The 12,447-nt window shown below is 42.6% G+C and overlaps 1 protein-coding gene across 2 annotated transcripts in view; it reads left to right on the top strand.

Annotated features, from left to right (window-relative positions):
- Nucleotides 1-413: 413 nt before the first annotated feature.
- The window catches only part of SOAT1 (sterol O-acyltransferase 1), a 75,802-nt gene continuing 63,768 nt past the window's right edge, over nucleotides 414-12,447 (top strand). For both annotated transcript variants that reach the window (XM_064276577.1, XM_064276576.1), the window contains exon 1: nucleotides 414-521. The gene's annotated coding sequence lies outside the window, so the exon portion shown is untranslated. The remainder of the gene's footprint in view (nucleotides 522-12,447) is intronic.

The raw sequence follows: 12,447 nt of genomic DNA, 5'->3' as shown, positions 1-12,447 counted from the left end.
TCTCTAGTCCCCCAATACCATGCAGGGTGCTGCTTCCGACTTGCAGGAAGTTGTTCTGTCTAGGCTGTCTCGTTCCCGTTTCTGCCGCAAATTCGATCGCTGGGGTGCAAGTGGGCAGCACGCTGTTGTCGCCGGTGTCACTGCCCGCTCACGTGAAGTTTACCCAGCTGAGCGCCAAGGCCCGCTGGGCTCCTTGGTGCTGGGCGCTCCCGCAGCCGGAAGGGGGCGGGGCGGCTGCAGGCGGTGGGCGGAGCCCGGCGGCCGCGGAACCACCAATGAAATTCCGAGCCGGCGCTCGCGGTGTGCGTGACGCAGCGGAGGGGGCTGGGGCTGGGAAGTGGGGGGCGGAGGGCTGGGGGACTCCCGCGCTTTATCTTCCTCCGCGGCTGGGCAGGCGGCGTGACTGGCCCTGGGCGCTCGGAGAGCTGTCCCGAGCCGCCTCCCGCCTCCCGCCGGCCGCACAGTGAAGACTCTCGCTCTGCCTTCTTTGGCGAGGTCTCGGCAGCCGGCTCCGGCCCCAGGTAATGCCCGGGCCACCGGAACGCCTCTTCACAGCCTGCCCAGCTCCGTCGGCCGCAGCCCGAGAGGCACGGAAAGAGGTGGCGGCTGTAACCCCGGCCCGCGGGCCTGGCGGTGCTGCTCCGCAACTCTGCCCGGAGCCGGGGAAGGGGAGGCTCCGCGAGCCCCAGGGAGTTGGGGGGCCGGCGGGCAGGGAAGGGCGGGAAAGTTACCATCAGGCGCCCAGTAACTGCCAGCCTTTTAAACCTTGCACTTTCCTTTGGTATCCACCAAATCCCGTTGGCATCCTTCAAGCCGGCAGTAAAGAAAGTTATGAATTAGAGGACGTTTCATTCCTTAAAAAAAGCGAAACTAAAAATGCATTCGGGAAGTTTTTTTTTTTTTTTTTTTTTTAACTGATTTAGGAAAGAAGTGAGTGAAGGGGAGGATGGCATTCCAAGACAGCGAAATCTGTATAGGCGCCATAGCCTTTAATCAGATTCCGATTTTATTTTTAAATATTAGGATATAGTTGTTATGTTTCTGCCGTTTGTCCTTAAATGTTAACAGCCGCACACTTTAAATGATATGATAGTTAGAAGTTCTTTGTAAGTGGGAAACAACTATAAACTTCATTGTCCGTAGTTACATGTAGATGAATATTTAAGTGGCTGTCGTCTGTTTAAACTACTTTTGTTTTTCTTTCTTCATAGTACTTACTTGCCTTCTTTTCCCTTGACGTGGAATTCAACCTGAAGTATTCTTGTTGTTTACTCTTAGTTGGGTGGTATCCATGAATCCTTAGGGAAGTTTTGTGTTGTTAAAATAGAAGAACTCATGCATTTAAGAGCAGTCGTTTAAAAATGTACGTGTCTCAATGCATCATCTGGTTAGAACTCGTCAAAGATTTCAGGCTCTCTTTGGATAAAGACCAAAATACCGAATGATCTCACTCTTCCTATCTCCAGCTTGTTTTGGGCCACTTTCCTCCTGGCGCTCTGGGTTCAAGACACATTGGCTTTGTCTTTGCCCCTCGAAAGCCTCTTTCTCTTTCCTGTCCCCTGCCTTTCAAGGGCTCTCTGCATCTGTAATACTCTGCCTACTTTCTCCCAACTCCTGTACATTCGTCATATATTTGTTCAATTATCAGTTCCTGAGGAAAGCCACCCCATCTCTGTTACGCCTTCCTAGCATTCTGTATTCTCCTTAAAAAAAAAAAAAAATCCGCTGCTGTCGAGTCAATTCTGACTCATAGCGACCCTATAGGACAGAGTAGAACTTCCCGATAGAGTTTCTAAGGAGCACCTGGTGGATTCAAACTGCGGACCTCTTGGTTAGTGGCTGTAGCACTTAACCACTAGGCCATGAGGGTTTCCATATTCTCCTTAGCAGCAGTTAATTATCAATTATAATGAGTTGTGTTAGTTAATTAGATGTTTTAATTACTTCCTCTACTACTCATAAGATTCAGGAAGGCTGGACTAGTCTTATTTATGTCTGGATCCTCAGGATGTGGAGCCCTGGTGTCTCAGTGGTTAAGAAAGAGCTATGGCTGCTTACCAAAATGGCCTGCAGTCCGAATCCACCAGCCTTTCCTTGGGAACCCACTGGGGCAATTCTTCTCTGTGCTCAAGGGTCACTCTGAGTTGGAAATGACACCACGGCACTGGGTTTGGGTTTTGGCCTCAGGGTCTGGCTCACCACCTCGCACAGTGAAAGAAGGAATGAGTTGGAGGACAAACCAAGAAACTTTTTTTTTTTTGAAATATCAGTAAAATACTCCCTTTTTATTGTTTGAAGTGTGGATTTTCTTTTACAGAATGAGGAAAAATGAAAAGTTTTACTCCAAGGTCAGCATAGATAGTGAATAGCAGTTGCCCATGGGACCTGCCATTGCTAGGTGATAAATGATATTACATGATGGAATAGCAAGTGGACTAAGTGGCTCCTGATTTATCACATGTAAGCAATAATCCACTTTATTTATAAGGCTGATCTTGTTATAATTTATCCTAAATTTTTTTTTTTTTTTTTTTAACAAAGAGAAGTTTATTTTATCACATTAAAGTAGGCTAAAAGTCCAAATTCAGAGCATCAGCTTCAGGAAAAGGCTTTCGATCTCTGTCGGCTCTAGTGGACGGTCTCTGTCCTCAATCTTCCCATGGTAGAGGAGCTTCTCAGGCGTAGGGACCCTGGGTCCAAAGGATGTGCTCTGCTCCCAGTGCTGCATTCCTGGTAGTATGAGGTGCCCAAATCTCTGCTTGCTTCCCTTTCCTTTTTTTAATTTTTTTTTAATAATTTTTATTGAGCTTTAAGTGAATGTTTATAAATCAAGTCAGTCTGTCACATATAAGCTTATATACACCTTACTCCATACTCCTACTTAATCTCCCCCTAATGAGTCAGCTCTTCCAGTCTCTCCTTTTGTGACAATTTTGCCAGTTTCTAACCCTCTCTACCCTGCTATCTCCCCTCCAGACAGAAGATGCCAACACAGTCTCAAGTGTCCACCTGATACAAGTAGCTCGCTCTTCATCAGCATCTCTTTCCAACCCATTGTCCAGTCCCTTCCATATCTGATGAGTTGTCTTCGGGAATGGTTCCTGTCCTGGGCCAACAGAAGGTTTGGGGACCATGACTGCCAGGCTTCCTCTAGTCTCAGTCAGACCATTAAGTCTGGTCTTTTTATGAGAATTTGGGGACTGCATCCCACTGATCTCCTGCTCCCTCAGGGGTTCTCTGTTGTGCTCCCTGTCAGGGCAGTCATCTGTTGTGGCCGGGCACCATGTAGTTCTTCTGGTCTCAGGATGATGTAAGTCTCTGGTTCATGTGGCCCTTTCTGTCTCTTGGGCTCATAGTTATTGTGTGACCTTGGTGCTCCTCATTCTCCTTTGATCCAGGTGGGTTGAGACCAATTGATGCATCTTAGATGGCTGTTTGTTAGCATTTAAGACCCCAGACGCCACATTTCAAAGTGGGATGCAGAATGTCTTCATAATAGTATTATTTTGCCAATTGACTTAGAAGTTCCCTTAAGCCATAGTCCCCAAACCCCCGCCCTTGCTCCGCTGACCTTTGAAGCATTGAGTTTATCCCAGAAACTTCTTTGCTTTTGGTCCAGTCCAGTTGAGCTGACCTTCTGTGTATTGAGTATTGTCCTTCCCTTCACCTAAAGTAGTTCTTATCTACTAACTAATCAGTAAATAACCCTCTCCCACCCTCCCTCCCTCCCCACCTCGTAACCACAAAAGTATGTGTTCTTCTCAGTTTATACTGTTTCTCAAGATCTTATAATAGTGGTCTTATACAATATTTGTCCTTTTGCCTCTGACTAATTTCACTCAGCATAATGCCTTCCAGGTTCCTCCATGTTGTGAAATGTTTCACAGATTCGTCACTGTTCTTTATCGATGCGTAGTATTCCATTGTGTGAATATACCACAATTTATTTACCCATTCATCCGTTGATGGACACCTTGGTTGCTTCCAGCTGTCTGCTATCGTAAACAGAGCTGCAGTAAACATGGGTATGCATATATCTGTTCGTGTGAAGACCCTTATTTCTCTACGGTATATTCCAAGGAGTAGGATTTCTGGGTTGTATGGTAGTTCTATTTCTAACTTTTTAAGAAAATGCCAGATAGATTTCCGAAGCGGTTGTACCATTTTACAATCCCACCAGCAGTGTATAAGAGTTCCAATCTCTCCACAGCCTCTCCAACATTTATTGTTTTGTGTTTTTTGGATTAATGCCAGCCTTGTTGGAGTGAGATGGAATCTCATCGTGGTTTTAATTTGCATTTCTCTAATGGCTAATGAGCGAGAGCATTTTCTCATGTATCTGTTAGCCGCCTGAATATCTTCTTTAGTGAAGTGCGTGTTCATATCCTTTGCCCAATTTTTAATTGGGTTGTTTGTCTTTTTGTGGTTGAGTTTTAACAGAATCATATAGATTTTAGAGATCAGGCGCTGGTCGGAGATGTCATAGCTGAAAATTCTTTCCCAGTCTGTAGGTGGTCTTTTTACTCTTTTGGTGAAGTCTTTAGATGAGCATAGGTGTTTGATTTTTAGGAGCTCCCAGTTATCTGGTTTCTCTTCGTCATTTTTGGTAATGTTTTGTATTCTGTTTATGCCTTGTATTAGGGCTCCTAACGTCCCTGTTTTTTCTTCCATGATCTTTATCGTTTTAGTCTTTATGTTTAGGTCTTTGATGCACTTGGAGTTAGTTTTTGTGCATGGTGTGAGGTATGGGTCCTGTTTCATTTTTTTGCAAAGGAATATCCAGTTATGCCAGGACCATTTGTTGAAAAGACTATCTTTTCCCCAATTTACTGACACTGGTCCTTTGTCAAATATCAGCTGCTCATATGTGGATGGATTTATACCTGGGTTCTCAATTCTGTTCCATTGGTCTATGTGCCTGTTGTTGTACCAGTACCAGGCTGTTTTGACTACTGTGGCTGTATAATAGCTTCTGAAATCAGGTAGAGTGAGGCCTCCCACTTTCTTCTTTTTCAGTAATGCTTTTTTTTTTTACTTATCCGAGGCTCCTTTCCCTTCCATATGAAGTTGGTGATTTGTTTCTCCATCACCTTAAAAAATGTCATTGGAATTTGGATTAGAAGTTCATTGTATGTATAGATGGCTTTTGGTAGAGTAGACATTTTTACTATGTTAAGTCTTCTATCCATGAGCAAGGTATGTTTTTCCACTTAAGTAGGTCCTTTTTAGTTTCTTGCAGTAGAGCTTTGTAGTTTTCTTTGTATAGGTCTTTTACAACTTTGGTAAGATTTATTCCTAAGTATTTTATCTTCTTGGGGGCTACTGTGAATGGTATTGATTTGGTGATTTCCTCTTCGATGTTCTTTTTGTTGATGTAGAGGAATCCAAGTGATTTTTGTATGTTTATCTTATAACCTGAGACTCTGCCAAACTCTTCTATTAGTTTCAGTAGTTTTCTGGAGGGTTCCTTAGGGTTTTGTGTGTATAAGATCATGTCATCTGCAAATAGAGATAATTTTACTTCCTCCTTGCCAATCCAGGTGCCCTTTATTTCTTTGTCTAGCCTAATTGCTCTGGCTAGGACCTCAAACCAAGAAACTTTTGAATGGGAAATACTAACTAGGGCAAGACAGTGTTCTGGAAGGGTGCCTGTTTCCTTGGGAAAGAAATGGAAAAAGTTTTTAACAAAGGCCAGTCAACCCTGATATGTCGAAAATGAGGCCTTTTGTTTTTGAACTTTAGGATAAATGGTTATACTAGCCATAGAGATGTAAATGAAAAGTTTTTTGTGTTCTTCACTTTTGCTAATTGACTTAATGACTTTAGTTCTTAGATATGTAAAAAGTTGTAGGGTTGTAGGAGGACAAACCTTTGAAGGGAAGGGGTAGAAATTTTGTTCTGCATTGTATATTTCTTATGCAATTGTTTCTTTTTCCCCCTGAATCTGGGGTTGATGTGGTACAGTTCCACACCCAGAATAGGAGCTCAATACTTACTTGTTTTATAGACTTACAGGTTATTTATTTATTTTTATTTGAGCATTTATTTGTTCTCACCAGTCTTCTGGGTTCTGTGAGGAATACAAAGGGAAGGAATGGGACAATTCTCCCCCCGCCCCCTTAGTAGCATCCTATCTCAGTGGGAACTTCTTATCTCAAGACCCTTGAGGTGGACCACAGTACGTATACTGACCTTACATAACTGTTCATATATTATATACCAACAGACTGCACATAGGTGAGAGCCAGATGGAGATGCCCAGCCTCAAAGTGCTAGCAGAGAGTGAGGTTGGTGAAGGCTGCAGGGAGGCGCTGTAGACAGTGTGGTGCTTACACTAAGCCTGGCTCTGAGGCATGGTCATAGAAACTACTCCATCCCTCTTTACTTTCTTCCCTCCAGCACTATGAGGACCTGTGTTCTTGTTTCCTGCCCTCTCCGCCTTTACTGAAGCCTCCACTCCCAAGTCTTTTTGGTATCAGACATTTTCTCTTCTCTTTTTGCTCACTGAAAGTGACCAGCCCTATCAGTCATGCTCATTGTACAGATAGTTTCCCAGTGCTTCCAGGAGAACCAAATGTCCTAGGCAAAACAGGAAAGCAGGGACCATGGCTGAAAGGGCATGAACTTTGAAATCACAACGACCTGGCTCAGTATCCAACTTCCAGGTTCTTTTGCAAGCTTTATTAGTGATAACACTGCAGGCAGGTTAAAGTTGATACTTCTTTCCAACATGGTTTACTTGTTTCTCAAACCATTCTTCTTGTTTTGCTTTCCTGAGGCAAGTTAGATATTATCACACTGAATGTTACAAGGCTGCAGTGCACAGATGAGGTTCTAAAATTCTTGTTCAGTCAGCACGTCATTGTACTTTTAAATAGCTATCTAGCCATATCTTTATGTCACCTCGGGTGTAAATATTTCACTGCTGCTTACTGGCTGCATGGCTTTGAACAAGTCTCTTAGCATTTCTGAATCTTCCACATATTTTAAAATGGAAATATTGAATGAGGCACGGGATACCCCCATCATGGAGCCTGGCACTATAAATATTAGTGGTTCAGTAAACATTAGTGCGTGGTCGTGCAATGATTAAAGCACTCAGCTGCAGACTGGAAGGTCAGAGGACGGTGGTTTGAACCCACCAGCTGCTCTGTGGGATTAAGATGTGGCAGTCTGCTTCTGTAAAGATTTACAGCCTTGGAAAACCTTATGGGGCAGTTCTGCTCTGTTGTATAGGGCTGCTATGACTCAAAATCTACGCAAAAGCAGTGGGTTAGGTTTGGGTTTTGGTTCCTTCACTGTTGGACCTTTTAGAGACTTGGTCTTATGATCACTGTTTTAACTTCCTCAACTCTTTTAGCAAGCTAGTCCGAGATACTTCTTTGTACTTTGTCCCGAAACTGTACAAGCAGTTAAATAAATGGTAGCTCTTAATGTCCCTGAATTGTGAAATATCCCGTGTTCTACCCCTTCTTTTTCCATTTTTCATGATATGACCACAGCTTACTCCTTTTTGCATCATCTGAACTTGATTTCCAACGTTGCTTGCTCCTGGTTCTTCTCCAGTCTCTTCGAGGCTTTGCTTCCTTCATTTTTACTGTTCTTTAATTGCTCCCTGACGTGGGGAAAGTTACCTAATCACCTGTAAAATGGGATAATAGTGTCTACTGCATAGATATCTAGTGCATAGGATTAAGTGAGCCATGCATCCGTTGCTATAGAGTTGAACTGCTCCATAGGGTTTCCAAGGCTGTAACCTTTACGACAGCAACGGGTTAACCTTTATCAGGAGCCCTGTTGGCATAGTGGTTAATAACCAAAAGGCTGACTTTTGGAACCCACCAGCCGCTCCACAGGAGAAAGATGTGGCTGGGGGATTCAAACTGCCAACCTTTCAGTTAATAGCCGAGTGCTTAACCACTGCTCACCAGGGTTCCTAAGTGAGTCATATCCTATATTATTCCCTGAAACCAGTTGCTGTTGAGTTGATCCCAACTTAATGTCAACCCCATGTGTGTCGTCAGAGTAGAACTACACTCCATAGGCTTTTCATTGGTTGATTTTTTTTTTTTTTTCTGGAGTAGAATGTCTTTCTAGGCCTTTTCTTCCAGCGTGCCTCTGGGTAGACTTGAACCACCAACATTTCAGTTAGAGTATGTAAACCCATTTGCACCACCCAGAGACTTGTTGGGTGCTGTCAGGTTGATTCCAACTCATAGTGACCTCATGTGACAGTAGAGCTGCCCCATAGAGTTTCCTTGGCTGTAATCTTTACGGAAGTAGAATACCAATTCTTTCTGTTGAGTGTGTTTGAACCACCAAACTATCAGTTAGCAGTGAAACACTTAACTGTTTGGTCTCTCCCCGGGGATATTTCCTTCATGTACATTGGCGTTGGCTGCTGCCTGTGCACTGATGAATCCCAGGTCTTTCTCTTTAGCCTAGGCTTGTATATTGCCACTTGACTGACCCACAGGTACATCTTATTGAACTGATTTGCTCTTTCTCTTCCACCTGTAATTACTTAGCTTTATTAATGGGACACTCAGACAGCTGAATTAGAAAACCCACTTTGGATCCATATTTTCAACTGCCTTCTGGGTATAGCCACCTGGATATCTCATAGGCTCCTCAGTTTAATGTTTGTAAATTTATCTCATCTCCCTTATCTGTTCACCTTCATTAACTCATTTGTTCATTTAAAAAACATTGTCATTTGAGCCTTATTTCAGTGGAAAAAGGAGAAGACCCTCAAGGAGATGTATTTACACAGTGACTTAAACATAGCAATGACTGTGAGGGTGGAGTTTTGTTCTGTTGTAGATAGGGTCTCTACGAGTTGTAACCGACTGGATGGTACCTGACAACAAGAACATCAGTTTTTTGTCTGAGCTCGTTTTTCCCTTCAATTTTCTTCTTTCTCAAGCAAATCCTCTTACATTATTGCCTGAGTTACGTTCCTAACAGACAAATATCAAGTCATTCTTTTGTTTAAAAACCTCTCTTATCTCCATATTCCTTATAATGGCCCCTAAGGTACCTTTAAGTTTGGTGTCCTTGCCCTGCTTTTTGTCTCCATACACCCTGTGCCCCAGTTTAATCCTTCTCTTCCTTTAAGATTTAATCTAGACTTTACCTTCTTCAGGAAACCTTCCCTAACTGCCTTTAAATTCTTTCCGGCACCGGGCCTGTGTTCCTGTCATACACTGTCTAAATCTCTGTCACTCTTTTGTAATACCACTAGGTATTATGATTATGTTTTTATGTCTTTCTCCCACTAGATTTACACTGCTTGAGAGCATGGACTGTTGTAGTCATTCTTGTATCCACAGGGACTATAGTTGTTGGGTACTGTCAAGTCAATTGTAACTCATCGCGACCTCATGTGATAGAGTAGAACTGCCCTGTAGGGTTTTCTAGGCTGTAATCTTTATGAGGTAGCTAACCAAAAGGTTGGCAGTTAGATTCTACCAGGCACTCCTTGGAAACTCTATGGGGCAGTTCTACTCTGTCCTATAGGAATCGACTCCACAGCAGTGGGTTTGGTTTTGGTTTTAATCTTTATGATGGAGCGCTGGTGGCACAGTGGTTAAGAGCTTGGCCGATAACCAAAAGGCCGGGAGTTCGAATCCACCAGCCGTTCCTTGGAAAGCCTACATGGCAGCTCTACTCTATCCTGTGGGATCGCTATGAGTCGGAATTGACTTGACAGCAGTGAGCTTGGTTTTGAGTTTAGTCTTTATGGACGCACAGTGCCACATCTTTCTTCCTCATAGTGGCTGGTGGGTTCGAACTGCGAATCTTCTGGTTAGCAGTTGAGCACTTAATCACTGCACCTCCAGGACTCCTTCCTCCTGCACATTGTAGGCCTCTATAAGGTGCTTGAATGAAGGAATCTATTACCAAGGTTTTGGAGCCCTGGTGGCACAGTGGTTAAGCGTTGGGCTGCTAACCAGAAGGTCGACAGTTCGAATCTACCCACTGCTCCTTGGAAACCTTATGGAGGTGGGGCAGTTCTACTCTGTTCTGTAGGGTCTCGCTATGAGTTGGAATTGACTCGATGGCAGTGGGGTTTTTTTTATTATTATTACCAGGGATTATACTTTTCCTTATGTTTTTCATGGAGTGCCCTCTTCCCTTCATCTCGTTTTTATGTCTAGCACGCTGTTCCATCTTCTAACCCTGGCTCTAAAGTCACTTCCTATGTGACAACTTGTTTGACTCTCCCAAATATTTAATGATATCATCTCTTGACAAATTTTGCGTGTGAGGATATGTAAAGAGTACAATGGGACAGATCTCTGTGTTGTTGCTACACATTTATCTAACATCATTGTAAAATGAGGTGCTTAATATACATGAATTTTCCAGATCATTGGCACATACCTTTTAGTTGTCAGAACTTTTAAAAATCATTTCAGTGCAAACTTAAAAAAAATGTTTTCCTTGCCTTTTATGTTTGAACTACCGTAGCCTTTTAAAGATGCGCCAGGGTCATTAAAACATGAGCTTCAGCTCTGATACAGTGACACAGTGAAGGACCGATAGGATATAACCTCTTTGCTCCTACACTGAAGGACCTATGCTCTTTCTTTTTTTTTTTTTTTTAAATGTTGGTGTCTGAAATTTTCTCTCCTCCTTTGCTGTCACCTATAGCTGTGCTTCTGGCAATCAGTACTTTTTTCTGTTAGAAAATGAGAACAGTTACCCACCTTATAGGATTATTATTAGGATTAAAGGGGACGATGAAGGTTTTACCAGAGAGTCTGACAAATAGTAAGTACCCACTAAAAAGGGAACTTACTAATAACTCTTATAACATAATTATTCTAATTATTTAATTTGTTTCAGGATGAGTTTCAGAGATTTTTCAGTGGCATGGCATTTGTCAGCAAATTGTTTTTCAGTCTTCTCTGTCTCTTTTATACTGTCTCTTTTAGACAGTATAAATTCATAATTGGTCCTTAACGGCTGATGTTGTTGAAAAGTCTTAAGCTGTAAAACAGATCATTTTTATGTACATACCTATAACTTTAATCTTGCTATATAAATGTCCTCATTAATTGTACTTTATCTTATAATATGAATGGGTGCATTTGGAAATAAAAGTGAAGAAAATCACTTCTCTCATGCTAGCTGCTTAAAACGATAACTTTGTGAACATGTGATGGACAGTCTTGTTTTATTTCTTTAATGAATGTGAAAATACCTGTGTCTTTATTAATTCATTAAACTTTATTAAGTGTAGAATATGTTCTAGGCACAATTCTAGATACTTGGATAAACTGGTAAACAAGACAAAATTCCACTTTTCAAGGGTATTACGGCCTTGTGGGGGAGATAGACAGTAAACAGTATGTTGGGTGATAAGTGCTCTGAAGAAAAATAAAGTAGGATAAGGGGATAAGAGAGTAATAGTGTGTAGATAGGATAGACAGGGAAGTCTTTGAGAAGGGAGCATTTCAGGCAGAGAACCTGAATGAAGTGAAGGAGAAAGCCATGAGGCTATCTGGGGAAAATGTTCTGTGCTGAGGGATCAGCAAAGGCCTTGAAGTGGGAATGACCTTGGCTTGTTCATGAAGGCCACAGTAACTGGAGAGCAAGTGAGAGAGTTGCAGTAAGAAATGAGATTAGGGTTGGGGAGTGGCAGATAATGTAGGAGTTACTAGACCATGGTGAAGACTTAGAACAAAATCCAATGTTTGAAAGAGTTTTAAGCAGGGAAGTGCCTTAATCGGATTTAACCTTTTAAAAGGATTACTCTGAGTGCTATGTGAAAAATGGACCAGAAGGGAGAAAGAATGGAACAGAGACCAATTAGGAGGCTGCTACCATAGTCTTAAGTGAGAGGTGATAGTGGCTTAGACTAGTACTAGGATGGAAGTGGTGCCTGTGGCTAGAATTTAGAATTGGATATTTTTTGAAGGCAGAGTTAAATGAACTCTGTTGGATTGAATGAGGGGAAGTGGAGCATCAAGGATGATTCTTAGGTTTTTTGTTTGTTTTTTAAATTTGGGCAAAAAGTGACTGCTAGTCCCATTAGCAGAGATGGTGAGATGGGCAAGATAGTGAGAAGAGTGGAATTGAGGGGAGCATCAAGAGTTCAGTTTTGGTTATGTTTGAGATGCTTATAAGACTTTAAATGAAGGTGTCAAGTAGGCAGTTGAATAGATGAGGCTAGAAGTCAGGGAAGTCTGGGCCTGGTGAGGGTAGGGGGCGTCAAAGAATTGGTATGGAGGTACTGGAGTAAGTGAACTGCTGGTGGTCAGAGGGTTGTTGTTAACTGCCCTCAAGTCAGCCCCCTGTTCACGGTGACCCCATAAACAATGGTGCTGTTCCCAAGATGGGTTACAGATTGGACTGTTGTGATCCATAGGGTTTTCACTGGGCGATTTTCAGAAGTGGATCCCCAGGCCTTTCTTCCTAGTTGGCCTTAGTCTGGAGGTT

This window comes from Loxodonta africana, chromosome 25 (genome assembly GCF_030014295.1).
Source record: "Loxodonta africana isolate mLoxAfr1 chromosome 25, mLoxAfr1.hap2, whole genome shotgun sequence".
NCBI lineage: Eukaryota > Metazoa > Chordata > Mammalia > Proboscidea > Elephantidae > Loxodonta > Loxodonta africana.
Note: the sequence above shows the minus strand (reverse complement) of the source record. Positions and strands in the feature narration are given on the sequence as shown.